The 27615-nt window shown below is 41.5% G+C and overlaps 1 long non-coding RNA gene across 1 annotated transcript in view; it reads right to left on the reverse strand.

Annotated features, from left to right (window-relative positions):
• Nucleotides 1-977: 977 nt before the first annotated feature.
• LOC141577370 (uncharacterized) overlaps nt 978-27615 on the reverse strand; it is a 252605-nt gene continuing 225967 nt past the window's right edge. Inside the window, exons 3-4 of the long non-coding RNA XR_012506249.1 lie at nt 6334-6522; nt 978-1088 (exon numbers count right to left, since the gene is read on the reverse strand). This is a non-coding gene — a long non-coding RNA (uncharacterized LOC141577370). The remainder of the gene's footprint in view (nt 1089-6333; nt 6523-27615) is intronic.

Raw genomic sequence — 27615 nt, forward strand, 5'->3', positions numbered from 1 at the left:
AATTTTAAAAGTGCCAGATTCATCAGGAAATATCCCCAAAAGTCAGTGATCATTTTTGGTCTTAAACATCCCCTCAAGATTAGTCACACTGCTATGTATCTAATGGAAAAACATATATATACATAGACAATCGGCAATATTGATTAATACAGTCTTTTTCCCCTCAAGATGACTTTGCTTGTTAAGAGCAAAACTTGACACTTCTGGAGGACTAATGATTATCCAAAGGTAGAAAAGTCACCTTTCTAGAACAAATCTCAAGGGGTGCTTTGGTTTCTAGCCCCCGCTTCTAAGCGCTGTGACAACTTACCTAGGGTAGGCAGATTACCAATTCTATTCTTAAAACTTTCCAATGAAGATGATTCAGCAGCGTGTGTTAGAAGCTCATGTCAAACGAGCCACCTTAAAGGACTTGGAAAATGTGAGACGTAATCCCAGTGGGTATGCAAAGTTGCTAAAACACAATAGAGGAACTTGAATTCTGTCTGAAACTGAGTCTCCGATTACTAATATTTTTTAAAGCAGGCGCAATTTTGATGAACAGAGTTTCCTCAAAGCATACAGATGGTTTTAGTGTTGCTAATGGAGTAAGAGGTTATCCTATACATTGCTGATAGATCACAAATTCTCATTAGTGATGTGTTGCTTTAACAGCACTGGGTCAGAAGAGGCAAATTCAGAACAGTAGAGACATCTGATGCTCTAGCAAAACGAATGTTACCAGTATTGATATGTGGAAAGTGTTAGTGTACAAAGATGTTAGAGACGTGAATTTGAAAATGATCTGTCAACACATACAAACAAATCAAGATTACATACTAAGTTCGAAGCAGACGTTTTTCTGGTTCTCATTTATGTGGAAAATGAGTAAGAAAAAGAGTCTAGAGATACTTTTTTTTTTTCCATTTGATCTACAGTGAGTAATACCCCCCAGAGAAATTGCCGATGAGCATTTAAAATTAATCGATTCAACAAAATCTTAAGGAGGACTTACGCTATGCTAGGGAATACAGCTGGAAATAAGACAAATGCTTTGGACTGTTGGGTACTTACATTTTGTTGGAGATAGACTGGCAACAGACAAGGAACTAAAAGAAAAAGTCAAACCAGATAATTTCAGCTGATGGTAAGTGTCACTAAAAACATAAAACTACATAATGTGAGAGAGTGACTGTGGGTGGAGAGAGAAGCTTAAACATTTGTATAGTTGGAGAAAGCCTTTCTGAGGAAGAGGAATTTAAGCTAAGATCTGAGTGACTAGAAGAAGCCAACTTTACAAAGCTTTGAGGGAGAATATTCCAGAGAGAGGAAACAGCAAAGGCAAAAACCCTCAGGTAAGAGCGGGCCTGGCCTGTTCAGGGGACGCATAAAGCCAGTGAGGAGTGGGGCCTGTTCGTAATGGGAAGGGTGCACTTTCACTGAAGCAGTTTGCATGTTTTTAGATTTTATTTTATTTACTTTTTTAAATTGAAGTATAGTCAGTTTACAATGTTGTGTCAATTCCTGGTGTACAGCATAATGTTTCAGTTGTATATATGCATACACAAATTCCTTTTCATATTCTTTCTTGTTACAGGTTACTACAAGGTTTTGAATATAGTTCCCTGTGCTGCACAGTAGAAACGTGTTTATCTATTTTATATAAAGTAGTTAGTATCTGCAAACCTCGAACTCCCATATGTTTTTAGATTTTAGTTTGAGCTCAAAAAGGTAAGCACTTTGAAGATACTGGAAACCATTTCTGATGAAAGATATCGTTTTTACCTGTTCTCCCAACTGTCAGAGAACAACTGTGTTTCCTCAGAAGTAAGATTCTATAATCATTTGGGTTCTGTGGGCTCTTGCTGTGGCTTGTGAACACTGGATCCCAGGCCTCTACAAAGTCCCCGTCTTCCCAACCAGTCATTCCTGGAGGTCCCAAGGTCACATCTGCTCCCCAATACCATGTGGCTCTATGACCATCCATTTCCTGCAGTCACGGCTGCCTCTGTGGGTATGGCCCCATGTGTAGGCCGCACTGAGTCCCCAGGCCTGGGGTCACCTCTGCTGGGCATGGCTTCCTTCGTTGTCTTGGGACAGCACCAGCACCTTCAAAAGGCACCAAAGACCTGCACCTCCACAATGCCCTGGGATGTCCCAACTGCAAGCAACTTCTACAAAGTAGGGGGCAGTGCCCCTTTTATGTGACACTGCCCTACTTAGGAGCTCAAAAACACAGCTCCTTGTGACCACTGTTTTACAGTTCAATGACAGTCTTTTAAAGTCCTATTGACAAGGCCACCAACTTCCCTCCCCACCACGCCCATCTTCAGACTCACACACCATGTGTGCATGGGGTTCTAGCCCGGAGACGAAATGCAATGGGGGTGACCACTCTCCTCCTCTGAGAGCTATTCCCGTCCTCAAACAAGAGCATGCTTGGTCCCTTAAGTGGATCTCTACCTTTGCAGTCGCGCAAACATGAGCCTGATAAGCCCATTCTTTCCGATTTCCCCATATGCCAGACGTGGGTGATCCCCACTTGTGGACATACCTTTGTCTGAGTTTGCTACTGGCTCTGTGTATCTATGCCATTGCTATCAAAGTCCCCATCTCTTCTGGACTCAACTGTCAGGGTCATGTCGTGGTGGAGCCCAGTAGTGCATGAGCTTGCCCCTCATTTAGGTCCCCTGGAGCAGCTTTTGGCAGCTGGACACCAGTGCATTTTTAGTCTCTCCTGTGAGATGACCTCCTGCAATTTCATGATCTCTTCCAGGCCTGCAACCATTTTTTTTTTCAGTCATGGATATGACATTTTCTGGCTCTAAAAACTTCTTTTCTGGGCCTTTCATGTCCTTTATGACTGGCAGCTGTTTGGAGCTGCAAAACAATGCTATGGATATTCGGTCTGGCCAGATGGAAGGACTAATTCCCCAGGCTACTGCCCCAGCCACACATTCTTTATGTTGTAGTTCATGCAAAGCCTCTGGCTCAGACCTCCAAAAGTACATCCTTCCAGATTTACCCCTGGTTCTTAACATGGGCTGCATTCAACCAACTCCCCTCCGCATGTCCTATCCCGGTGGGCTACCCAACAGAGCCATGCATTTTGTGTAATGTATAAATGTGTGGAGGGATAAGGGGCCTGATCCCTGCTGGGCAAGCTGTGCTCCCAGAAAGGGGCTGTCAGCCTGAGAAAGGTGTATCTCCTTACCACTTGGACACTCACAGAGGCTGCCTTTTTTTTGTAATTTGTGCAAAGACACTCTTTGTGTTGCCCTGACAGGTGTTGGGAGAAGTGGCTCATTTCTGCATCCTAATTATATCCTCTGGGAGCCAGCCTAGATGTTCCATTGTCTTTGTTCTCCCAACAGTCTCACCAATTCCCAGAGAGAGGACAGAACATCCCCATGTCTCTTAAAAGAGCTTATCATTCAAGGAGTGGGTTGGTTCCTGCTTCAAGTACCCAAAGTGGTACCCAAATTCTCCAATGAAAGAGATCGTCATGCTGGCAATTCAACTTAGAAAGTGGGCACTCTTGTGACATCCCAACTAGAATGATGAGGATTTTTCCATGCCTTCAGAAACTCTATTGAGGGGGAAGTAACCCGATGACAGCACAACCCATTGACATGGGTATGCACCTCCAGGACATCAACCATCTAGCAATTTGGTGAGAATGTACTCTTGGCTTTGCACTAGTTATATCTGCATCAGGAATCTCACAACAGGACAGGAAAAGATGCCACTCTTTTTTATAAGCTCTTGTCACCACCCACTAATGCAAAATTCTAGGCCTCTGCAAGCTCCTCCCCTTCCCCTAAATTTCTCTTAGGTAGTATCTCCAGTAAATTCAGAAATAAGCCAAGTTAGTTACCATGCATCACCTTTGTTTTTGTTCTTCTGATATGGCTCTCCGTGTCCTGTGGTTGGCATGTGGACCATGTCTGATCTCTACCTCCACCTCTTCCGTTAGACATTAATATATCTCTGCCTGTCCCTACCGCCTTACTCGGGGGACTGCAGCCTCTGATGGGCCCAGCTGCTGCTGCTTTGGCAGGCTACCACCCCCACTGCTCCTCCTCCACCAACGCCCAGGTCCCCATGAGATGCCACAGCTGTTCAGCATCCCATTGTGAGATTAGGGGCATATTCTTCTTCTCTTTAGACTCTTTTACATTAGAGGGTTCCCAAAGCAATAATGCATGTGCTCTAAAACCTTAGACTGGCTCTCCTAAGCAGCCCTGCCATCTTTACTTGTATTATTATCTGTACTAGGCCAGGAGCTCATCCAAGTGACAGATGCTCTGATGTATTCATAATCACACCTCCCTGGCCCTGTTCCTGACCAAGCTTGTGTTGGGTTCTCTATTCCTTTTGGATGACGGCTGCCTGGAACGCTCCTTATCTCATCATATAAATCGACCTACGGAAGGCCTACCTTGCTTGTTTGCCAGACTCACAAACTTCCCCAGTCCCTCAGCCTGTATAGTTATTTTCCCAATTGTGATCAGGTCATACGTGTGTGTGTGTGTGTGTGTGTGTGTGCGCGCGCACATGCACGTGCACATATATATACACACACACATATATATACACATACATATATATATAAAAATACATATACATATATTTCTTTTGCTGTCACTGTGTCCAGTTGTTTTATAAAAAAGTTTGAAACATTCAACCACTTCAGCAATTTTTTAAATGTCAACATATATTAACAAGAGATTCAATCAGTAAGCCTCTTCCACATCCTCTTAATGCAGTAATGTTTCAAAAGGTTATAATTAGGACTAATTTGCTTGGTGGTTAATGAGGTCATCATGAATCAAAAATGTGGAGTAAGATGTTAGTACACTTCTTCATTTGTATGCAAGAATATGTGTACTGGAATGAGACAGTAAAACATCTCATTTTCAACAGAAGTTGTGTTTCAAGAAGCTTAAACTCCGTCCTTAGGTGAGTGTACCACTATTCTCAGCTGGGCATTTTGTACAAGTGCATATGTATGGGCTTATGTGTATCAGCTTCACAGAACTTTAACCACCCCCTCCAAATAAAAAGTAATGCATTCTGAGATTTTCTGGGTTAGAGAAGGACTGTTAAACGGAAGAGGTGATTTCGGAAGGCTTCAATGCTTGTGTTGGAGAACAAGTTTAATGGATTGGATAGTTGACTCAGGGTTAGAGTAATCCTTTTAAAAAAGTGTTCTTTATCCAACCCCAAGATTGCTGCAAATGTGAACAAATTTAAAAGTTTTTCTTTCAATTTATGAAAGAGATGCCCAGTGGTGTGATGGCAAATATTTAACAACTGGCTCTCCAGGATGGGGGGCAGGTGGAGAGGAAGAGCTAATCTGTAGGGTGTCTATTTCTACTGGGTAAATGCTTTCATCGTTTGGGATTTCCAGCTGCCAGCATGATGTCTCTGCACTTGGAGTTGAAGGGGATTCTCAGAGTCTCCAGATATCACCACTGTATAGTCTTTCAACCACACAGGCACAAGAGGTGTCACTGACCTCAAAACAGATAAGAAAGAGTCAAGTGCAGTACACTAATAAGAAAGCGGTGGGCTTTGAATATTTACTGCCTATGCTTTTAATGTAAGCTATTTAATTATGAGTTGATTTAACTTAAACACTTGAATAATGACTGTGTTTAACAAGCAGCTCACAAAATTCTTGAGAGTTTAACAATCAACTCTTGAGAACTGGTACCAGCTGACTCTAGCACACTGCCCCACATGCCCAATCGCTCAGGATATGTAAGATTCGACTTTGGAAACAGGAAGGGTCAGACAACGTCTCATACCACTAATACTGGCAAATAGAGGCCTCCATCACTTGTGGAATATGCTGGAGTGGCCTTCTGTTAATAAAATCTCAATTAATTAGAATCCTTAAAAATCTTCTCAGTTAACTAGACTGTCTTTTTATTTTTTAGAAAGAGAAACAAGTTGTAAGGTTGATTTAGTGTTTGCTCAAAAAGGTTTCTAAGTTGATATATCAATTTATTTTAAAAAATATACTATACATAAAATAGATAGAATATATGAATAAAAAATATACTATATATAAAATATAAAAAAAGTTTCTTTTGTATGGCCTTGGGAACCATATTCAATATCTTATAGTAACCTATAATGAAAAAGAATATAAAAATGAATATATGTGTGTATATGTATGACTGAACTATTACGCTGTACACCAGAAATTGACACAACATTGTAAACTGACTATACTTCAATAAAAAAAAATATTCCAAAGAAGGCTTAGAGGTTCATGTTCTAAACTTCCTATGCACCAGGGAAAAATAAACAAACAAAAGTACAAAGAAAGCTAAAAGAGCAAACCTCAGGAAGGGAAGTTGCCTGGATAGCATGGTCTTGATCAGCAGCTCCGCCCTGTCCTGGCTGGAGTGGGAATGGTCACTTGGTCCAGGTCTCCAGCAGACAAGATGGGCCTGGCACGAAGGGCTCTTCCCAAACAGATGTGCAAGTGCCCAGTTGAGGCAGTCACACACCTTCCCTCAGGGACTTGAACTGCAGGAAAGAAAGAATTTGTCCAGTGAGTGATGGGAGTTGCAGCTGAAAAGAGGTCAGGAGGCAGCACCTGGGCCAGGTAAGTTATAAATAGAAACCATGAGTAAGCAGATGACAAGAGTGATGTGCCAAGTAAAGTAGATATTCTATAAGAGGGAAAAAGGAGCAGCCTCTCCCAAATTCACCTAAATTGTTGTCAATTGGCCAGTTCCAGACCATATGCAATCCCTTAAATAAACCAAGGTTAAAATGAAGATACACAGTCTGCGTTGTATCATAGGTAGAATAGCAAATGTACATAAAAAGGCAATGAATTGAGATCTCATATTAAGTTTTTGCTGGTATTTATAGTGTAGACCCTTACAGACACCAAACAGAAGAATGGGCAAATGTTTTCAAAGGGAACTTTATAAATGAGGCAGAACATGCTTTACATGGTCACTTCTTAGATTAATTCTTAGCTGTAATCGGCTTGTATTATTAAATAATTCAGAGAAGACATTTTACTAGGCACTAAGTATTCATGGCTCAGGTATGCAGCTTTTCAAGAATTTAACCTGAAATAAAATGGAGAGAATCTTTGAGGCTCTTTCAAAAATCAATTATCAAAGGCAGCTGGGTGACAAAATGATACATCTGATTTCCAACTTCTTATATCTTCTATAGCTTCAGCTAGCATTCCATGCAATTGTTGTTGTCTTTCGAGGGATAACATCTAAGTAAGGTACTACCTTCATAGAAAACTTCAAGAAAATTATATTTCCACAGATTCTTGGAACATGCAAGGTAATTTTGTTTATTGTCTCCCATTGGAGCCTCAACTTCAGGAGCTAGGCAGGCACTGTAATCCCCATTTCTCAAATCAGAATACTGAGGCTCAGAGAGAAGGTACTTTACTTTTTATTATACAGCTAGAGAATATAGGAGCTTGGACTTCAACCCCAGAAATGATAAGAATGATAACTAAGATTAACTGAGCTGTAGGTATGGGCCATGTACTATTACAAGCATATGTTATTCCCATTTTATGGATGAGAAAACAGAACTTTCCTAGACCAAGTTGCTTTCAAAAAGTTTTGAAAATGCTGATTTTAAGATACATACATGTTTTGGGGGGCTTTGAGTGAATTAGCAGCTGAGAGTGGAGGTGGAGTTGGAGAGGAAAGAGAGCTAGCTGTGTAAGGCCTGCAGACAGAACATCAGTGTCAGCTCAGGAAGGGACAGAGTCATAGAGATACACTGTCATCTACCAGAGTCAGGCCAGGTAGGAATGATGTGAGAAGGAGAAACTGCCATTTCTCCTGACTGAGAAAAAAAACTCAGAAAAAGGAGAATTGCTGAAGAGGTACTAGGCAGAACGTGGGGAAGAGGGATTCAGCAATCTAGATTTTAGGAAGTTGTGTTTGGTGCCTTTGCCTCTAAACTGAGGGGTATCTCCTGGTTTTCTGGAATGCACAGGCTCTCCCCTAGGGCTGCCGGAAAGACTGAATGAATGCACCAGATTTTCAACCAAATAGAGGACAATGAGGAAGAACCAGTGACTGAATAAGACAGAGATATTGGGGTATCAATGAGTATTTGGTTTTCGCTATAAAATTATCCATCTGTTTAGAGCTTGCAACTTTAAGACTTGCTTATACTTTAAGATTTTAACCTCAGGCCCTAAATAGCCGTATATTGTAGAAAAATTCCCCTGTATAGTGGTCGCTGGAGTCACTAGCAGTGAATTCTGCTAGTAACTTGGAGTGTCTTCTCTTTTGGGATACCTGAACTGGCTTCATCATCCCCCAAGTAGAAATCACAACAAGATTACTTTCTAAAACATTTGGGTCAACCAAGCATTTGTTGTAATTAAAGACATCCTGGGGCTTCACGAATCTTAAGTCTGGAATCACTTCTGTAACATTTCCAGAAACCGAACTGTCTCCCTTCACTCCCACTGCTGTGATGTTTTCGATCTCTAAACCAGCTGAATCTTGTACCTGAATTACAACAATGGCTGTCTCCTGTGGAGCTCCTCAGGAATCCTGCCACACCCTCTTCCCATGGTCTCTGGTGGATTTCTCCCTTTCTGGGCTTCAGTGACATGAAGGAACTACGTCCCCATCTCCAGCCCAGGTCTCTCTCAGGATGTGACTTCACATCTCTCAGCTGACCATACTTATATGTATATACCACGGGACTATTATCCTCCTATCCCCTTACCCAAACCAGCTGCTCAAATGTGTGAGATTTAGGTTACTGCCTTTCTCTTGCACAAGCCAGAAGCCTTGGGTGTTTCCAGTCTTCCCTCTCCCTCACTGGCATGACTTGGCATAACTGGACTAACTCCACACCCGCCCTCTCCAGACTAACGCACTCTCAAAAAGGCAATGAGAACGAGCTTTCTAATAGGCAGATCTGGTCCTGTCCTTCTTCCAGTGTAGACACCTCTTCAGTGCTTCCTACGCTCTCAGGATAAAATGACAACTCCTTAGAGTGATAAACGGGCCTTGTTGATTTAGTGTCTACTACTGCCTGCCTGCCAGTCGAGCTTCCAGTCATCTCCAAACCTTCAGTGCCTTCTGTGTGTGCTGCTCCTTTCTGCTCCTAAGCTTTGGGTCCTGCCGTTCCCTTTGCCAACACCTATCAGTCTCACCCTCCACTTCTTTTACTCATACTATCTTTCAGGTCCCAGCTTAGATGTTGACTCATCCAGGAAGCCTTCCTTGATTCCAGAGACTGGGTTAGGCATTCCTTCTATGGGCATTTACCTACGTTAGTGCTTATTGCAGTCTCTTTCCTCCTTCCCTGGGCTGTAAATATCTTAAGGGCAGGTACTTGTTTATTCCCAATTGTACAACAGTGCTTAGTACAGTGTCTGACACAGAGTTGATATTCACATTGTTTATATTATGCACCCTGTATTCAAAATATCTACGTATCAATTGAATAACAACAACATCAATATAAATTCCGTGAGTAAAGGAAGCTTTATTTTAAGTTTCTCAAGTGCATTATACTAATATGAAGGCAGTTGAGAATTGTTGCATATCTTTTTGTAATCTTTTGTCCCAGAGGCATTTTAATGGAAATTTGAGTCATTCTTTTCAAATTCTCTTCTATTTACTTTACAAAATGACTTCAGCACCTGTCTCATTCTCTTTCTATACCATTTTTAGAGGCTTTAACATTTCTGTTAATAACTTCATTCCCACTCGGCCTCAACCACACCAGCTGGCCATACCAGAGACAACATGATTCCACAACACTGTTGCCTGTTTGAGATCTGAAATTCTGACCTTCCCCTTGGAAATGCCACCTCTATTTCTTCCATCCTCTCACCACTGAGGCATGTCAAATGCCTCCTGGCTCCTTAAAGTTTTTCAGTTTGTGGGATCCAGATCACCCGTCAAATCACATCTCTCTAGGACAGACCTCGCAGGCAGCCAGTTCAATGTTACGTTTGCTATCAAATCCAAATCCCTCATTCTCTTTACATTTTATCATTCATCAGTTACGAATGACTTCCAAGAGGGCTTTCTCTTCTCACATCCTGAGACTGCTGAAAATTGCCAAAGAAAATAATAAAAATATGCTGATTAGGTCAGTAAAGGTTTTGTGCAATCTCATCAGCTGAACCTTAGCAGAACCAAGTACAATATAAAGAATTTCTTGTATCCATCTTGTTGTGTACACCCTGTCAAACCCCTCAGAGCAGCTCCAAATCACCTCCCCTCTTTTAAGTCCACAGCAGAGGACTTTCCTGACTTTGTTAGAGAACTTTTTCTGCAAAGCCATTGGAAACATTGGGCTAAATTTCCACTTATCACCATTCCTGTTCTAAAATTCTACCATTGGAAGAAGCAAAGCCATTGGGAAGAGAGGTTCCATGGAACAGATGGTAGCTGAACCTAATAAAGAGTAAGGGTACTCTTTTCCTGAAATTGAGAGAAAAGGGCAGAGATAAAGAGGAAAAACATGGAAAAATAAGGAGAGAATTTGAGGTAGAAAAAAGCTGAGTTCAGAGAGTAGATAACTAACGTCCTCACTTTCTCTCAGGAGATGTATTTAATAGAAGGATCCTTGGAGTGGCCACTGGAAGACACGCCGTTTCATTTCCCCTTAATTTCTCCATCACCCCAAAGAAGGAGTTGAACTACCTGGCCTCTAGCACTAACATCCTAGGATTCAAGCAGACTTTCTGAGCATCATAAAGGTTCTCATTAGTGGTGGGTGGGTAGGTGGTACAAAAGGTGTCGGGAATGTGTAAAGGCGTTTTGTGGTGATACAATGACAGAGATGTTCCCTTAGCATTCAGTGAATGGGAACTGACAACGTGCAGGACTAACCTCCACAAGAAAGCAGTGTCCCCGCCCAGGGGAAATATCAGTGGGACCTCTTTAGACTGCTGCAGTCACACTGTAGAAGTCCTGAAGACAGGAACCATTTATTCTATTTTTTGAGATCTCTTGGCAGTGACTCTTCATGACCAGCTGAGTCTGCAGTAGGTGCTCAATAAAGGCTTGTGAAAAAAAATTCTGTGTCCTTACAAACCTGCACATTATGTGAATTTTGGTGACTCTACTGACGATTTCCCATTGACATACGTTTTAATTTCAGAGGCGCTTTATCTTCGCTTCTGATTGACTTTTAATTGGCAGTGAGTCCTAACGCAGAGAGAGCTCAGTTATTAAAATGGAACCCTGCAGGGAATCCATTTGTAAAGCGATAAATCCTTTTAGAGTGTGAATAATCACCCATTAATTGATCTGGTTTGTAAATCTGAATTTTCATATGCTACATTTTTTTCCTTAAGTGTGGGCAAAACTATGGTCTCCTCGTTATAATGTCAGACTCCAAGAAGGGTCTAACATGTATGACAGTTTTTATATTTTCCAATTGAGTCCTTTTTAGTAACTTCTAGGCTTTCCCTTCAATTAATTCCTTTTATAGGACATCTTGAACAATTCTATTTAAATACTGATTTGTTGCTTGTGAAATAATTGGTCTGTTCACTTATTTTCAAAATACGATAGAGAAACTATTTGTCTCTGGGGATCTCTAGGCAACTTGAAGACTTAAAAATCAGATTCATTCCTAGAAGGTTTCCTTTAATATTGAAAGGCTCTATTCCACCTTCTACCAATTTCTGAAGCAGAGTCACAGACTGGCCAGCAGAACCCTGCTACATAAGTGTTTGTGTCTGAGATGACAGCAGAATTCAGATCACCTCACCGCTCATTAAACAGCTCCTCTTGACTACAGAATACCCTCTGAGTTCTGGAGCACCGTATTCAGGATGGCTTCCTGGGACTGACACGATACTGTCCAGAGAAACGGTCACTTCAGTGAGTTGCCTCGGAGAGTGGTACAGGTGTCTGTCTGTATGACTGATTCTAACACATTCCATCCCTAGCCTCTTTTAGAAATGAACTCCGTTACATTAGGTTTTCCATCAGTAAACCCGTGCTTAATAATATTCCGTCCTGCTGCTCTGGGTATTATAACAGTTCATGCAGAAAGTACTGGATTAGCCTCATCACAGATGATGATGGGGGACAGAAATGTGCATGGAATATTATTACCAATAATTATAGAGGGAGTATTTAGCCTGGTGTTCAATCCACAATGCCCATAGTGTAGGGTATAACAAAAAGCATCTCAAATGGTCTGAAGATACCTGTTTCTGGAGTAATAGTACCACAGGGGTCTTGGGTAATGTTAATTAATATTTAGCAGAACTACAGGAGGGTTTTTTATTTAAGGTTTCTATGGCACACTTTTTTCCCCCGTTTCCATTTCAGCTTTTTTCCACCCCTTTCAGACTGACATGGGCATCATTCTCTATAATATATTTTCCTTTTATTATTCTGTCCTTGGACTTATTAATCCATCATTTTATTTGGCTCTGCTTTTCAAATGTTAGATATGAACTGTGATATTTGTCTTGGCTAGCAAAATAAACGAGATGGGCAGATTCACTCAGGATGCATCTTTCTTATGTTCTTTTATGTCTCCAAGAGAAACCTTGGAGACATGCCTCCTTCTGACTTCATTCCCCTTACTAACCCCGCCCTATAGATAACATACCGTGATCCTGAACACTGGTTAATTATTCCCCATCCAGATGGGAGGGAGAAGCAAGGAGGGAACACAAGAGGTTGATCAGAAAAACCTAAGTGATGCTACATCAGCACAGAAGCCTCTCTACCCAAAGAGAGTGGATTACAACTTAGAAAGAGACAATAACATTAAAAGCAATATTTCTGTCATGAGGCCTTCTCAGAGCTGTGAAACTAACCTGCTTGTATTTTTTTTTCCTACAGCCCATAAAAGGGCTCACAGCCAGAAAATACAAATCCCATAGGCTGCTATTATGCTGATGACAGTGAAGAAAGGGGGAAAATTGTTTCATTGCTGAATTGCAGATATAATTATGATATTTTATATATTTTGCAGCCTGTACCAAAGAATTGTATTAATATCTACCCTGCCCTATAGCGAGAGAGAAGTTAGCACCTTAATGCAGGGCACTCAGGCTCTGATTTTGCTAAGATTGAATCCCCCTGGCTATTTACTAATATGAATTTTGTGGTTAAAGGGAAATTCAGAAGCAGGTGATAATGGCTCCGTCTCTTGCAAGACCGGCAGATTCATACAAATCATCTGTAGCAGCACAGGGAGGGAAGCTAATTGTACTTGGACAATGTATCTTTCACTGCCAAGATCTGCAGCCCAAGTCTAACTGCTTACTCCAGCCAGAGACGGATACAATGGGGCGTTGAGAAAAATTTAAATACGTAGCTGTACTCCACAGGAGATATGTTTGGAAGTCAATTTGCGGGGCTGGCAAATCAACGCAATTACAACGAAGCAGCTGAAACTCCTGTTAGTGAGGTCACCTGGCAGTCAAGTCTCCATGTGTCAGAAAAGGGTGTAAAAAAGGAAAACGAAAACAAAAACAAAACATCTATCATGACTTTCAAATGTCGCTCAGACCACACGGCTGGGGTTGGTGATCCAGTCCGTGCCTTATAGTAAGAATTAAGTATTCCTGGTGAACAGTGAGCCAATAAATAAACAAACAACATTTTGGGAGATGCAGAATAGACAGGGAAATAAAATGTATAGTAATGAAATATTCATAACCTTGCATTTTATGGACCTCAAACACCAGTCCCATGATTTACACTATTTCCGTATGCAGTAGTATGGGATCTGCCGAACAATAATAAAGATGGCATCAGAATGCTACTGCCTGAGAGTCGCGGAGAAGGGAGGATTAATCAGCATTGTACAGGAGCTGTAAACTTGAGTAAACAGAAGCACACACAGGTAGTTGCTTCCCTGCACACGTTATGCTTGGCCCATGGAAATGGAGGAGATGAGACATGCAGTCATCATGAGAATGATGAGCATCCAGTCCCCAGTTTCATCAAAATACCCATACTCCTCTCCATGCTCGTGGTTGCTCAGGGGCGCGGGTACAGACCAGCCGCTCCCAAGAAAATGTGGCGGTTATTATTTCACATTAAGAGTCACCTTTCCAAAAGATCCCAAGACGCTGTATTTTGAACTTGGGAGTCTCCTTCCATAGGAAACAGTGGCCCAGGTTCCCTCTGGCTTCTGCCCTACTCTCCTCGAGCTCTGGTCAGGAAGGACATGATGCTGCAGATTCAAATGTGGGAGGAAGAGATAAACAGCCATACCATTTTGCTTCAAAGACTATTTCAAACATTCCTGCTACATCTCTGTCTCTCCATTGGAGAGCTGACCTCAAACCCTCGGTATTTATCTTGTCCCAGATTTCACAGGCACAACTGGCGGTCAGCACGGCCAGAGCTGCTGCTGCTCAGTCCTCCTCAATAGAGCTGTCTGGCTCCCATTTTTACTGAGGGACTAAATAACACACTCGCTGGATGCTGACAGCACCCTGTGCTAAGATGAAACTACAGTAACATAGCAAGGCAGTGCTCCCTGAAAACTACCAGGTTACCTTTGCATTTCTCTCATGTCTTTCCAACTTGAAAGAATCCTATCAGTCACTGGGACCCTGTTCTATACCCTCCTCCTTTTTAAAATAAACAAAATTAATTAGCCATCAACAAGCCTCTAAAGCATGAGACCAATACTCAGAATATACCCACTAAACTTCTGATGGGGCAAACTCTATGACTGTCATTAAAATTTCATCATCTATTGTTCAATATCACTAATTATCAGAGAAACCCAAATAAAAACTACAGTGAGGTATCACCTCACACCAGTCAGAATGGCCATCCTTAAAAAGTCCACAAAGGAAGAATGCTGGAGAGGCTGTGGAGAAACGGGAACCCTCCTACACTGTTGATGGGAATGTAATTTAGTGCAGCCATTATGGAGTACAGTGTGGAGATTCCTTAAAAAACTAAAAATAGACTTACCATATGAGCCAGCAGTCCCACTCCTGGACATATATCCAGAGAAAATGCCAATTCGGAAAGATACATGTACCCCAACGTTCAAAGCAGCATTATTTACAATAGCCCAGATATGGAAGCAACCTAAATGTCCACTGACAGATGACCAAATAAGAAAGGGGTGGGTGTGTGTGTGTGTGTGTGTGTGTGTGTGTGTGTAATGGAATACTACTCAGCCATAAAAAAGAATGAAATAATACCATTTGCAGCCACATGGATAGACCTAGGGATTATCATACTAAGTGAATTAAGTCAAAGACAAATATCATATAATATCACTTATACATGAAATCTAAAAAAGGATACAAATGAACTTATTAACAAAATAGAAACAGACTCACAGACAATGTAAATAATCTTATGGTTACTGTGGGAAAGGGGGTGGGAAGAGATAAGTTTGGGAGTTTGAGATTTGCAAATGTTAGCCACTATATATAAAAATAGATTAAAAACCCCCAAATTTCTTCTGTATAGCACAGGGAACTATATTCAAGATCTTACAATAACCTTTAATGAAAAAGAATATAAAAATGAATATATGTATGTATATGCATGACTGGTACATTGTGCTGTACACCAGAAATTGACACACTGTGACTGACTATACTTCAATTAAAAAAATAAAATAAAGTAATAAAAAAATTTAGCATCTATCTTTTGATATTTACTTTGTCATGGTAAGTCACATTTTTTTTCCATTTTCCTTAATGAGACAACACCAGAAACCCAATTTCCTTTGGTTATGCCTTAGTATTTTGATGAAAATTATTTAGCATGCCTGTATTTCTTGTCAGACTTATGGGATATATTTACTGTTTCAGGCCTGAAGGCACAATTACAAAATTTTTTGAGTGAAGAAACGATCCATTTCAGAGAGAAGTTATACTCACTTATCTTGGTGACAAATACGCACAATTAACAGATTAACTATGAACCTCGGGGACTAAATTGCTTTTATCCCTTGCTCATTCCTCTCTTTTCATTGCTCAGAACTGAGAGGGCAAAGGGTAATGATAGTAGGTTCTCAGAAAGTGTTGAAGAAATGAATCAATGAATTCCATAGTCCTGGTCAATTTTTCTTGCTCCCACATGTGATGTGGTTGGCTGTCATGTTGTTACAGAAATTAATTCAAGATGGGATGTATTGCTGTCAAGAGTGACTTAGGAGGAATACCGAACTTAATTAAAACATAGTGTTTTATTGGATCTCCTGGAATTATCCTTTCTTCCAGGGCATCCCTCTTTTTTTTTTTTTTACCACCCTCATAGCTTCCTCTAAGTGCTGGATTCACTTGGAATCTTTAAGCATATCCTCCTCTGTCATCTACTGAGGAATGCAGGTGGAACTGAATTTGCTCAATTCCAATGGTGTTTTTTTCAGAATTTTCCTATCTTGTCTGACTGTGTGTGTTTATCACTTATATTTTATACACACATATCTCACACAAAAGAATAAACAAGGTCCTACCAAAGAATAACAAGGTAATAAACTAAAGTTCTATGATACTATAGCCTGATTCAGAGCCTTTTAAAAGAAGAAAAGTTTAGAATATTTTGGGCCAGATGATTCTAACGTGTTTTATAGATACTGACAATGCTCAAAGATTAAAAATGATGAAGGGTAAATAAATCATTGAAAGTAATGATAGAATCCATCACATACCTTGGGAAACAAATGAGATGAGTTATCTCATTACTTGGGAATCATGAAACATGGATGCTTTATTTGGGCTGCAGAATTGGTTCTGCACCCATTATTTTGGACGGACGCTTCCAGCCACACAATCCTTCTAACCTATTTATTCAGGCCTTTACCCTTCCTGCAAATTCTCCCTAAAACACTTCTAAAAAGGGGTGTATTTTATTCTGGAAAGCTAATGACAGTAGCTTCCTAACTGAAGTTTTGAAGAAAATAAGTTGGAAACTCTACGTTTTCCTTTTCTTTCCCCTCCTGCTGGCATCCTTATAAATGTCTCGCTCTATAACATTCTGGTCTAAGTTGGATAAAACATACCTTCCCAGGATTCTCTATTTGCTAATAGAAAAAGAGTTGAATTGTTGTCACTGAACTTGCTGTGAAGTGCCTTGACTTCAGGTGAGCTCCCAATCAGCTTAGCACGGCAGTGCTGTGATTTGGGTCATAATTAAAAGATTTTACTACAGAAAATGACTGTGCTGTGTGTACATTCCTTTCATGTCCTTGAGGAAGAATGGCATCAATCATTTATTTGCCTTTTATATGATTTTTTAAAGCAGCATAGTGACAGAGAAAAAAAAAATCCCAAAGCTATAAAAGATAGACCTAGTTTCAAAACCTGGCTCTGGCAATGAGGAACTCGGGCAGATTACTTAACATTGTTGAGCCTTAGTTTCTACAGCTGTATAGTGGGCCACGTGGGGTTCCTAGAGATTAAATGAAATCATGTAATGTAAAGCATCTGCTATTTTGTAGGCATTTACTTCATGCTGTGTATCATTACTATATCCTCTACCACTCCCTTCTGCATTTCTATTTCCTTCAACATTCTACTCCTCTGTGAAATGGTGTGATTCTGCCAGGCTCTAAACTACTTGATAAGAAGTTATGAGAATTGATGACATCAGTGAGCTCATTTCCTTTTCAATCATGTATGGTCAAAGGACTCCCATCCGTGAAACATTTTCTATTTTTCCCTGAAAAAATTTCCTCTCATTGACCCTTTCTAACACTCTGCTTCTCTCCATCTGAGCCATAATTTAACTAAATACTGTGTTACAGCCCGTGGAGTAGATGACTCTCTCTAGCAGATCTGAAGTTCCTTGAGGCAGGCCATCTCTTCTCTTCTCCCACAGACAATCCCGCTACCATGTTTGAAATATTTATTGACTTGGATAGAGAATGCTGTAAGGGGCTCTCATGGAGTTGGAAGACGAAAGAAAATTCATCCTAATTCACTCTCCAATTCTGCTCTGCAGTGGCACACTGTTCAGTTGGAGAACCAACCCAAAGAGATCATCTCCACTGTGCAACTTTAAGAAAGAGAAAATAGCCTCCACCCTGCCCACATCAGGAGGCCCCTGGAGGAAATGCCCAGCACCCCCTGCGTACCCACCTCCCTGAGGTGCCAGACAGGGTCTGCTTTCCAATCCCTCCCTCCTGAAATGCTGCCTTCAGTAAAACCAGGGAAAGAAGAAAGCCAACTAGGGGTTCTCTGTCTAAGATTTATGTATGGCCTTTGAAGGGAAATAAACAATTGTCATCACACACTATGGTGGAGATGTGACACAAGCAGGCTGTGTTCTTTCAAAGATCTTTGTAAAGGACTGTGGAGCTATGACAGTGCATCCACGCTCTTGCTGTAGAGGAAGAGAATGATCGTAGTTCTTGCTTTTGGTGAAACTGGGAAATCAGGCTCCTAATTTTGAGGTTCCCCAATCTCCCTCCTTCTAGGGAGGATCAAACTAAACAATCTTTGAACACTGTGAGAGCTTTGGGTGTTTTTTTTTTTTTTTTTTTAATTCATCTAACACAGGTTTGGCCAACAAACAAGGATCACTGCAGCAGTTTCCAAGAGAAATGGGCTATGGAGCCCCTGCCTAGTCCGAATTTTCCCTCTGTCACTTACTGGGTGACCGGGGAAAGCTGCTTTTCTTTTCCAAAATTGTTTGTTTGTTTACAGTTTCCTCATTTGTAGAGTAGGGAAAATGATAAAACCTACCTCATAGGGTTGTTATGAGGACTGAATATGTTATTATAGGCAAAACATTTCAATAAATGTCCCAGCACATAATAGACACTCAACACATATAACTTAAAAGCAGTAAAAACAAAATACAACCCCCCCCACACTCATTTGCAGACACCTCATCTGATAGATACATGGAATTAGGTGGGGGGCATTAAAATGAATGGGATGTTACTGGTCTTGGAACCCTCATTCTGGTTGGAAGAAAGATATGTAAGCAAATAATTATGGTGGCGTATGTCTGCATTTACAAAGTGTTGTGCCATCATTTTCGGTGGGATAGCAATTTGGGAGCAGCTTTCCATAAAGGGTAATACCTGTGCTGGGCTTTGAAAGAGGAGTTGGTGCTTTCTAGGCAGAGACTGAGAAGGGGGTCGGAGTGGTTCCATGAAGGAGGACTAGCAGAGCGAAGCCTAGGTAGGTGAAGGGATGGGACGTTGCATGGTAGCTGCTCTGACATGGTCTGAGCGGAGGCAGTGCAGCTAGGGCAGTGGTGAAGGATGCAGCCAGAAAGTTCAGGTTGGGGATAGGTGGCAATGCCTGCATCTTCCAAGCCAGGGGATGTCATGATCACATAATTAAATACTCGTTTCTTATTGTATTCACGTTTCATTCAAACACTCAGAAAGAAATCATAATGACTAAGAATTGTAACTAACACAGACAGGGTGAGATTGTGGTCAAACTCCCCTTGTGCTACTAATAACTACCCGGCGGCCGTGAGCCTATTGCTTAGAGTATCTGAACCTCATTTCTGTTAAGGTTGCTGGGAGGTGTCAATGAGACAATATACGCTAGCTCTTTGTGAAAGGTAAAGGAACAGGGAAATGTGTCATATGAATTGACAAGTCCACTTTCAGTCCTTTTGGAACAAGGAGGGCAGAAATTAAATTGAGCATCACAGCCTCTCTTATCAGCCCAGTAAGAGAGGGCTGCCTCCTTCAGAGGACTAGTCGGGCCAATGCTTAGTGCCCTCCAGCTAGAATGGGGCCAGGACAGGGAAAAGACTGAAGGATCATAAAACTTAGTGGTCTTGCCTTCTGGGGATGTGAGGTTTTTCTCTAACCTCTATTTCTTCATCTTCATTTAGAGATGACACTACTGGGTAGGTCCTGTTATGAGGACTGAGCTGATCTACATGCCAGGCAGTGTGGGACGATGGCTGAGAGGGTGGCCTTTAGAGTCAGACACATAGTTTTGACCTCTAGCTTATTTGTTGAATACCCTTAATTTAGCTAATCTGAGTCGCACCTTGCTCATCTGTAAAACAGAGTAAGTAAGACCTATTTCGTCGGATTGTTGTCCAGCTTAACTGCGGTACCACAGTGGCTGGTTCACAATGAGCACCTGGTAAAACTGGCATTGTATTTACAAATGAGAACAACTGAAACTCCAATTGCCTTTTAATTATGTCCTCCAACCCACAACTAGTCAAAAGGCACTTCTGACTTTCAATCTTAAATATATGGAGCTCCAAAGCCCCCATTTTTTCACCTATATCATGTGGCCTCTCCTGATATGTCACAGACTCCAAAACAAAAGCACAGCACCGGTATAAGGATGAGGAACTGAAAGTGAGTAGAGATGATATTTCTAGATTGTCTGTCAAGTTTAGCAGAATGTGTAAAAGTAAACAAGCAGTACCAAGACCTGAAGGTGAGCTGCATATTTAAGATTCTTCCTTTTTAATAATCTAAGCTGTTATTAGCGGCGGGTAAGAAAACATTAATTTTAAAAAACTGTATATTTTTTTTTACCCTGATGCATTTTTTACCTCTAATGCAATGTACATAGTATAAATAAGTAATGTAATCAAGTTTATCTTTGGAAGAAAAAGTTAATAATCTTACTGGAGAGTTGGAAATAAATGGTGCACTTACTGCATTTATTATAAATCATACAAATCAAGCCACCCCAAAATGAAACTATGTCTCAACTGAATATTCTGAATTCCTTTGTGACCCTTCTTACCTTCCCAGTTGTCCTGGACCCACAGGCAGTGCAGGACGCAGAGAAGCTGCATGGACCATGTTCAAGAGCGAGTAGGAGCCCCCAAGTCCACGTTGTGACCTTCCAAGGCACCAGCATCCGTGGACCTGCAGTGGTGGCGAGGGGGCTGGAGACCACAGGTGGCTGGCCTCAGCATCCAGGGGCCCAGAACGGATTGTACCACTCAGGTCAGTGGTGACGAATGGTTGACACATCAACCCACACAACTAGATGACAAAAGGAAACCGACTGGGTCTACGAGTCGATAAAGTGAGTGAACTGTGTGTAAGAGATGAGAGAGGAGACAGTCAGACACTGAGCAGAGAGCAGACAGAAAGACAAGATAGGAAAAAATAGAGAGGAAACAGGCATGAGGGTCCCCGTGGGGCTCCGCTGGGTTCCGCTACTGGGAGAGTTTCTGGAGGTCATGGTCAGGTGCCCGTGACTCTGATGACACATCCACAGTCTTTATCCCTAGATGAGCCCCCCTCCCCTGAGTCTGTGCCTCCTCTTCTACACTAGGAATCTACGATTGCTAAACAAGAGGAACCTGGAGGGGCCGCTTTAGCTCTTAGCTCTGTGTGCCTCGTCAACATTTCCCCTTCCCAGGAGCTCTGAATGCCTCTACTCTTGCCCTCTCTTTCACCCACTGTCCTCCCTCCCTCTAATACTTTCAATGTCTCTCTCTCTCCATTAATACTTTCTTCCCAGGCTATAAAAACATGCAAGTCTAGAGAAAGACAAATATCATATGATGTCGCTTATATATGGAATCAAAAAACAAAAAAACCCCAAATTTTATTTACAAGCCAGAAATAGTCTCATGGACATAGAGAGCAAACTGTTGTTACCAGAGGGGAAAGGGGTGGAGGGGGAAGGAATAGATTAGGAGTTTGGGATTAACAGATATACACTACTATATATAAAACAGATAAACAGCAAAGCCTACTGTATAGCACAGGGAACTATATTCAGTTTCTTATAATAAGCCATAATGGAAAAGAAACTGAAAAAAAAATATATGTATAAATGAATCTGTATACCTGAAACTAACGTAAATCGACTACACTTCAATAAAAAAATAAGAATTAAAAACTCATTAATAAAATATAAGTTTAAAAAATGCAAGTCTCTCCAAAAAGACAAAACAAACAAAATCAAAAACATGTTTCTTCAAGTCTATTCTACATATCCCCCCATGGCCCCACCCCTCCTTCGGGAAGTCTTCTGAGACGCCCATTAATTGCCCCCTTCAGCTGAGCTAAGGGTCTCTCCTGTGTCCCCTCAGCACGCTGAGCATCCTTCCATCGCAGCACTTTCACGTTCACGTGGTATCATCGCGGGCTGTCTTCCCTCTCCCACTAGTGGTCCACAAGCGAACTGAAGAACAGGGATGTATCTTTCAGCACTGCAGTCCTGTGCCTGTCACTGAACCTAAGGCTTAGAAGATGCTCAATGTACTAAACGTTCTGTTGCATACTTGTGTTAGTCAGGATTCTTTAGAGACTGTGATTATGGACGCTAAGAAGTTTCAAGATCGATAGTCAGCAAGCTGGAGACTCTGAAGAGCCAACAGAATAGTTCCAGCCCAAGTCCAGGGCTTGAGTATCAGGAGAGCCAGGGGTGTAAGTTCCAGCCCCAGTCTGAGTCTGAGGGCAGGAAAGGCGTGATATTCCAGCTTGAAGACAGTTAGGCAGAGAGAGAGAATTCTCTCTTGTCCAGCCTTTTTGTCCTATTCAAGCCTTCTGGGAAGCCCACCTACATTGAGGAGGGCAATTTGCTTTACTGGGTCTACCGAATGAAATGCTGATTCAGTAGAAACCGTCTCATAGACATACCCAGAAACATGTTTAACACCTGTGGTCCAGCCAAGGTGACATCACACATATCCACCATAATTTTCCATTCCCATTGCAGGTTCTATCTGCTTCAGAAAAACATTAGTATCACAGCTTTTAGGAACCCTTCTCCAGGTTCCTCCAATGTTTATTACCTGCCCTATAAGACCTGATGATAGTTCTCTTCTACTGTTCTCTGTTTCATGAGCAAGAAGAGCTCTTTACTAAAATTGTAAGTTCCCAGAGGGGAATTAATTAACATGTCATGTACTTCTACCCTACTCTTCATAGCTCTGGATTTGGAGCTGAAACAGAAGAGGGAATTCAAAAATATTTATTCAATCGTATTAAATTGAAATATAATATCTGTGATGAATGAGATATCACAAGCTGATGATATTGTATCAGATTGCTAGTAACTGATCCAAAACCCATTCTCTTCCTTTAATGAGAAATAGAACTTCTACAATTTTGGGGTGTGGCAATGTGTTCTAGCCTCATGTCAGGAACTGTAAAGGGTGCAGTAAAAAGGACGTGGAAACTATCTGAAAGAGCTTACTATTCTAGTAAAGAACTCTGCTTGCGCATGGAACCAGAACAATAGAAGAAAGCTATGTTGGGTTTTAGATCATGTAGTGTAGACAAAGCATTGGAGGAACTTGGAGAAGATGGGGGACGTATGTATGCTGTGGTGCTAATGTTTTATCAGCTTCCTTTGAAGCCACGGGTGATCATGTGATTACATTCCGGCTATTGAGATGTAAGCAGACTGCTGTATGGAATTTCCAGGGACGCCTCTTAAAGGCGACTCAGTTGGGTACCTTATAGGTTTTTCTTTCCCTTTTCCTCTTCCAATTGCCGGGATCTCAGACAAGACGCTGGCACACCAATAACCAGCTTGAGGATGGAAGCTATGTGCTAAGAATGATAAAGCAGAAAGAGAAGATGTCTTAAGTTCTGATGTCTTTGTAGTGCTGCCCTCCCCGCCCCAGACTGTTCACTTCTGGATGCCTTTTACATGAAAGAATAGGACTTTGTGGTTTTAAACCCCTTTTATTTTAGTTTTCTGTTTTATGCAGTAGAACAGTCCTAGCTGAAACAGATACAAATTAACATTCACAAAGAATGGAAGGGAAATACTGTCTGAAATAAAGGCAAATATTCTTTCAATTAAAAAAAAAAGGCATTTTACTAATATGCAAGGCATAAGTGAACTATTACTATCAAATGTATTTGGTATTACTAATATGAAATATTACTCTGCTTATTCTTTTTACCCCCATCATGACGAATCCCTCAGTGATGTGGGCTTTAGCCTGCCTTCCATGCAAGGATGATTTTTCTGTAAATTAGAGCAAAAGGAAAAAAGCCTTGTAAATCATCTCTCTCACTTAACGTGCCCATTGTCCTCTCTCTGCAGGAAACCCACAGGTTGCAGGAGAAAATGGCTGGTAGAAATGCACCAGGAAGAATAACGTGGTTTTGAAATGAGGTGAGAGTAAGTGAAATTAGTGTAACAGCAGACCTTATTTTTTTTTCCTTTCCCACTTAACAAACTTAAAATTGGGGAAACGGATGAGAGGAGTCTGTTTCAAATGCGCACAAGACAAGGACCTAGCTCTCTGAAGGTCACATTAAATGAGGTGGAAAGAGAAGGGGACGTAGATGATAAATAAAAAATTCCACCCAATATAACACATGAGGCCAAACCAAAGAATCATTTTCTAGTCCTAGGGTGTGGTACTTTTAAAGAAGAGCCCAAATCTTCGGTCTTTGATAATTTTAAACATGTGTTCAGAACATAGGCATGGAAGTAATGTCATATTTCTCAAGTTCCGGAATTTTCCCTCAGGAAGGGCCAGAATTAATTAACCAAACTGAATCTTTGGTGATGACACAAATTCTAAAGTGAAAACTGGTAGGATTGAGAAAGCAAAGAATCCTGTTTTATAATAGAACAAAATAGCTCAGGCCGAAGGTGGAGCTTATCGTGGGCAGCCCGGATGCAGCCAACAATAATATGTTAGCAACGTGAAGAAATTTGCACAGCAAAGGAAACCAAAAGTAAAACAAAATGACAACCTACAGAATGGGAGAAAATATTTGCAAATGATGCGACTGACAAAGTATTAATTTCCATAATATATAAATAGCTCATACAACTTACTAACAACAACAACAACAACAAAAAAAACCCAATCCAAAAAGGGGCAGAAGACCTAAACAAGCAATTCTCCAATAAAGACATACAAATGGCCAATAGGCTCATGAAAAAATGCTCAATATTGCTAATTATCAGAGAAATGCAAATCAAAACTACAATGAGGTATCACCTCACGCTAGTCAGAATGGACATCATTAAAAAGTACCCAAATGATAAATGCTGGAGAGGGTGTGGAGAAAAGGGGACTCTCCTACACTGCTGGTGGGAATGTAGTTTGGGGCAGCCGTTATGGAAAACAGTATGGAGATTCCTCAAAAGACTAAAAATAGACTTATCATATGATCCAGCAATCCCAATCCTGGGCAAATATCCAGAGGAAACTCTAAATTCAAAAAGATACATGCACCCCAATGTTCATAGCAGCACTATATACAATAGCCAAGACATGGAAGCAACCTAAATGTCCATCGACAGATGACTGGATAAAGAAGCTGTGGTATATTTATACAATGGAATACTACTCAGCCATAAAAAAGAATAAAATCATTCCATTTGCAGCAACATGGATTGACCTAGAGATTGTCATTCTAAGTGAAGTAAGCCAGAAAGAGAAAGAAAAATACCATATGATATCACTTATATGTGGAATCTAAAAAAAAAAGAGAAAAAAAGAGGCCACTAATGAACTCATCTACAAAGCAGAAACAGACTCGCAGACATAGTAAACAATTTTATGCTTATGGAGGAAAAGAGAGTGGGAAGAGATAAATCTGGGAGTTTGAGATTTGTAAAGGATAGCCACTATATATAAAAATAGATAAAACAGATTTCTTCTGTATAGCACAAGGAACTATATTCAATATCTTGTAATAACCTTTAATGAAAAGGAATAAGACAAATAAATGTATGTATATGCATGACTGGGACATTGTGCTGTACACCAGAAACTGACACATTGCAACTGACTACATTTCAATTAAAAAAAAAAGAAATGATTACAACAAAATCTGGAGGATCCATTTTCAGGATTCCTCAGTCACATGGCTGGCTAATCCATGCTGGCCATTTTCTGTAAGCTCAACTGGACTGAGGGCTGGGAACCCTGGTTTCTCTCCGCAAGAGTCTTTCCACAGGCTGCTTGGGCTTCTTCAGAACACAGAGGCTGTATTACAAGAGTGGTGTTCCAAGAGAGCTGGGCAGAGGTGCATGGCATTTTGATGCTCTAATCTCAGAAGTCACATAGCTCCACTTTTACCATCCTCTGTATTTAATACAGTTACAAACGTTCACCCAGACTCGAGGGGAGGGGACACAGACCCCACCACTCCATGGGAGGAATGTCAAGTCACATGGCAGGAGGAGCACGTGGATGGGAGCTGTTGTTGTGACCATCTTGGGAAAATACAGACTGCCACAGGAGGGAAAGCAAGTTCCCAATAGGAAAAGGGGAACTGTTTCAATCACCTAATTAGCCTGTTCTCATAATACCTGGGAAGACCCCAGGAGGTGAAATTCTACCATCCTGCCCATTAGCATTACGAGCTGTCCAGAAGTCACTGGGTTTGCAAAACTTTATGAAATCAAGAGTCAAGTACTATTTCTGGGCACCATCACTTTCAATGAACAGCCCTTAGTCATCTTGCTTTTACTAAGAATGAGGTGGTTTGGGAGAAACGGCTCTCTCCTGTACCAAGTCCACTGAGAGGAGGAGCAATGCCAAACCCAGGTTGCCATGGCAGCAGGCGTCCATCTCAATACCATCCACTCACGGCTGCCCTCAGGCCTGCGGAGCAGGCAGTGCATGCTGGGAGCTGGCCTTTGGACAGACACTGCCTCTCCTACTGCCAGGGAGACATATGTTATTACTGCAGTAAGTAACAGTAACTCAAGTTTTCCTAGCCTGTGGGTACAAATGAGGTCACATGAATAGCAATAAATCAGATTTCATTGGTTAATACCCTCGCCTGGTATCACATCTTAGTGAGTATTTTGAGGGTATGTAGGGGTTAGCTCACCTGTGTTTACTTGTCAGTTGCCTTATTGTCTTTTGCTCCAGGCCCTCCTGGCTGCTGTTTCCTGCCTGTGAAACCATTCAAAAGTGGGCATCTCCTCGCCGTTCTTGGTGCCAGCGGTAGACCTGGCAGCTGTACTAATGGCCAAGGCAGAACTGGGAACTCAGCAGACCTCCTAGAGCTAGAAGGTACTGTGTTTGGGGCAGAGATGGCGGGGGTGGGTGGTGTTCCTGCCTCCCCATCCCCCCACTAGCCCTCAGCTCTAGGCCTCACTTTGGTATCTGGGTATTCAAGGAGCATCACTTGAGCTCTTGAGTCTCACAGAGCCCCATATGACAACAGTCCCTTCAACCTTGGCAAACAACCTCTCTCTCCACAGGGCTCAGATGAAAATCCGGGGAAACCAACTTCTTAAAATAGATGCCAGTAGGCTGCCTGCCCCACCAACTCATTGGACATTTCCAGACATGCCTGATTCCCAGCTGAGAAGACAAATCAGGCTCCAACTTGAATCCCCACTACATTACTCCATGTGCCGAGCGCGCCACAGGGCTTTCTCCTGAATCAACTCTGTGAGGTAGGTAGGACAGACGTTATTCTGATTTCCATTTTTCATATGAAGAAATTAACTCCTCCTGGAAATAAACAAGGAGCCTGAAGTGACATCATAATTAAGATTCGGATAGAGCACATGAATGGGGGTCTTTGAACAGAAAATCTGGAACTCTCTGTGGAGTCATTTCTCGGTGACAGGTCACTGAGGTTGGCCTGCAGGCTTCAGGCAGTTAGATGCATTTTCCTCTCTGTGCTCACAGCACTCTGTGTTGTCTCATTTGTCGCATTTTACAGCACCACTTTAAATGTCATTCTTCCGCTCTAAACGCCTCTCTGCCAGTGGAGTGCCTGGCGTGGAGAAGGCACTTG

The sequence above is a fragment of the Camelus bactrianus genome, chromosome 4 (assembly GCF_048773025.1).
Source record: "Camelus bactrianus isolate YW-2024 breed Bactrian camel chromosome 4, ASM4877302v1, whole genome shotgun sequence".
NCBI lineage: Eukaryota > Metazoa > Chordata > Mammalia > Artiodactyla > Camelidae > Camelus > Camelus bactrianus.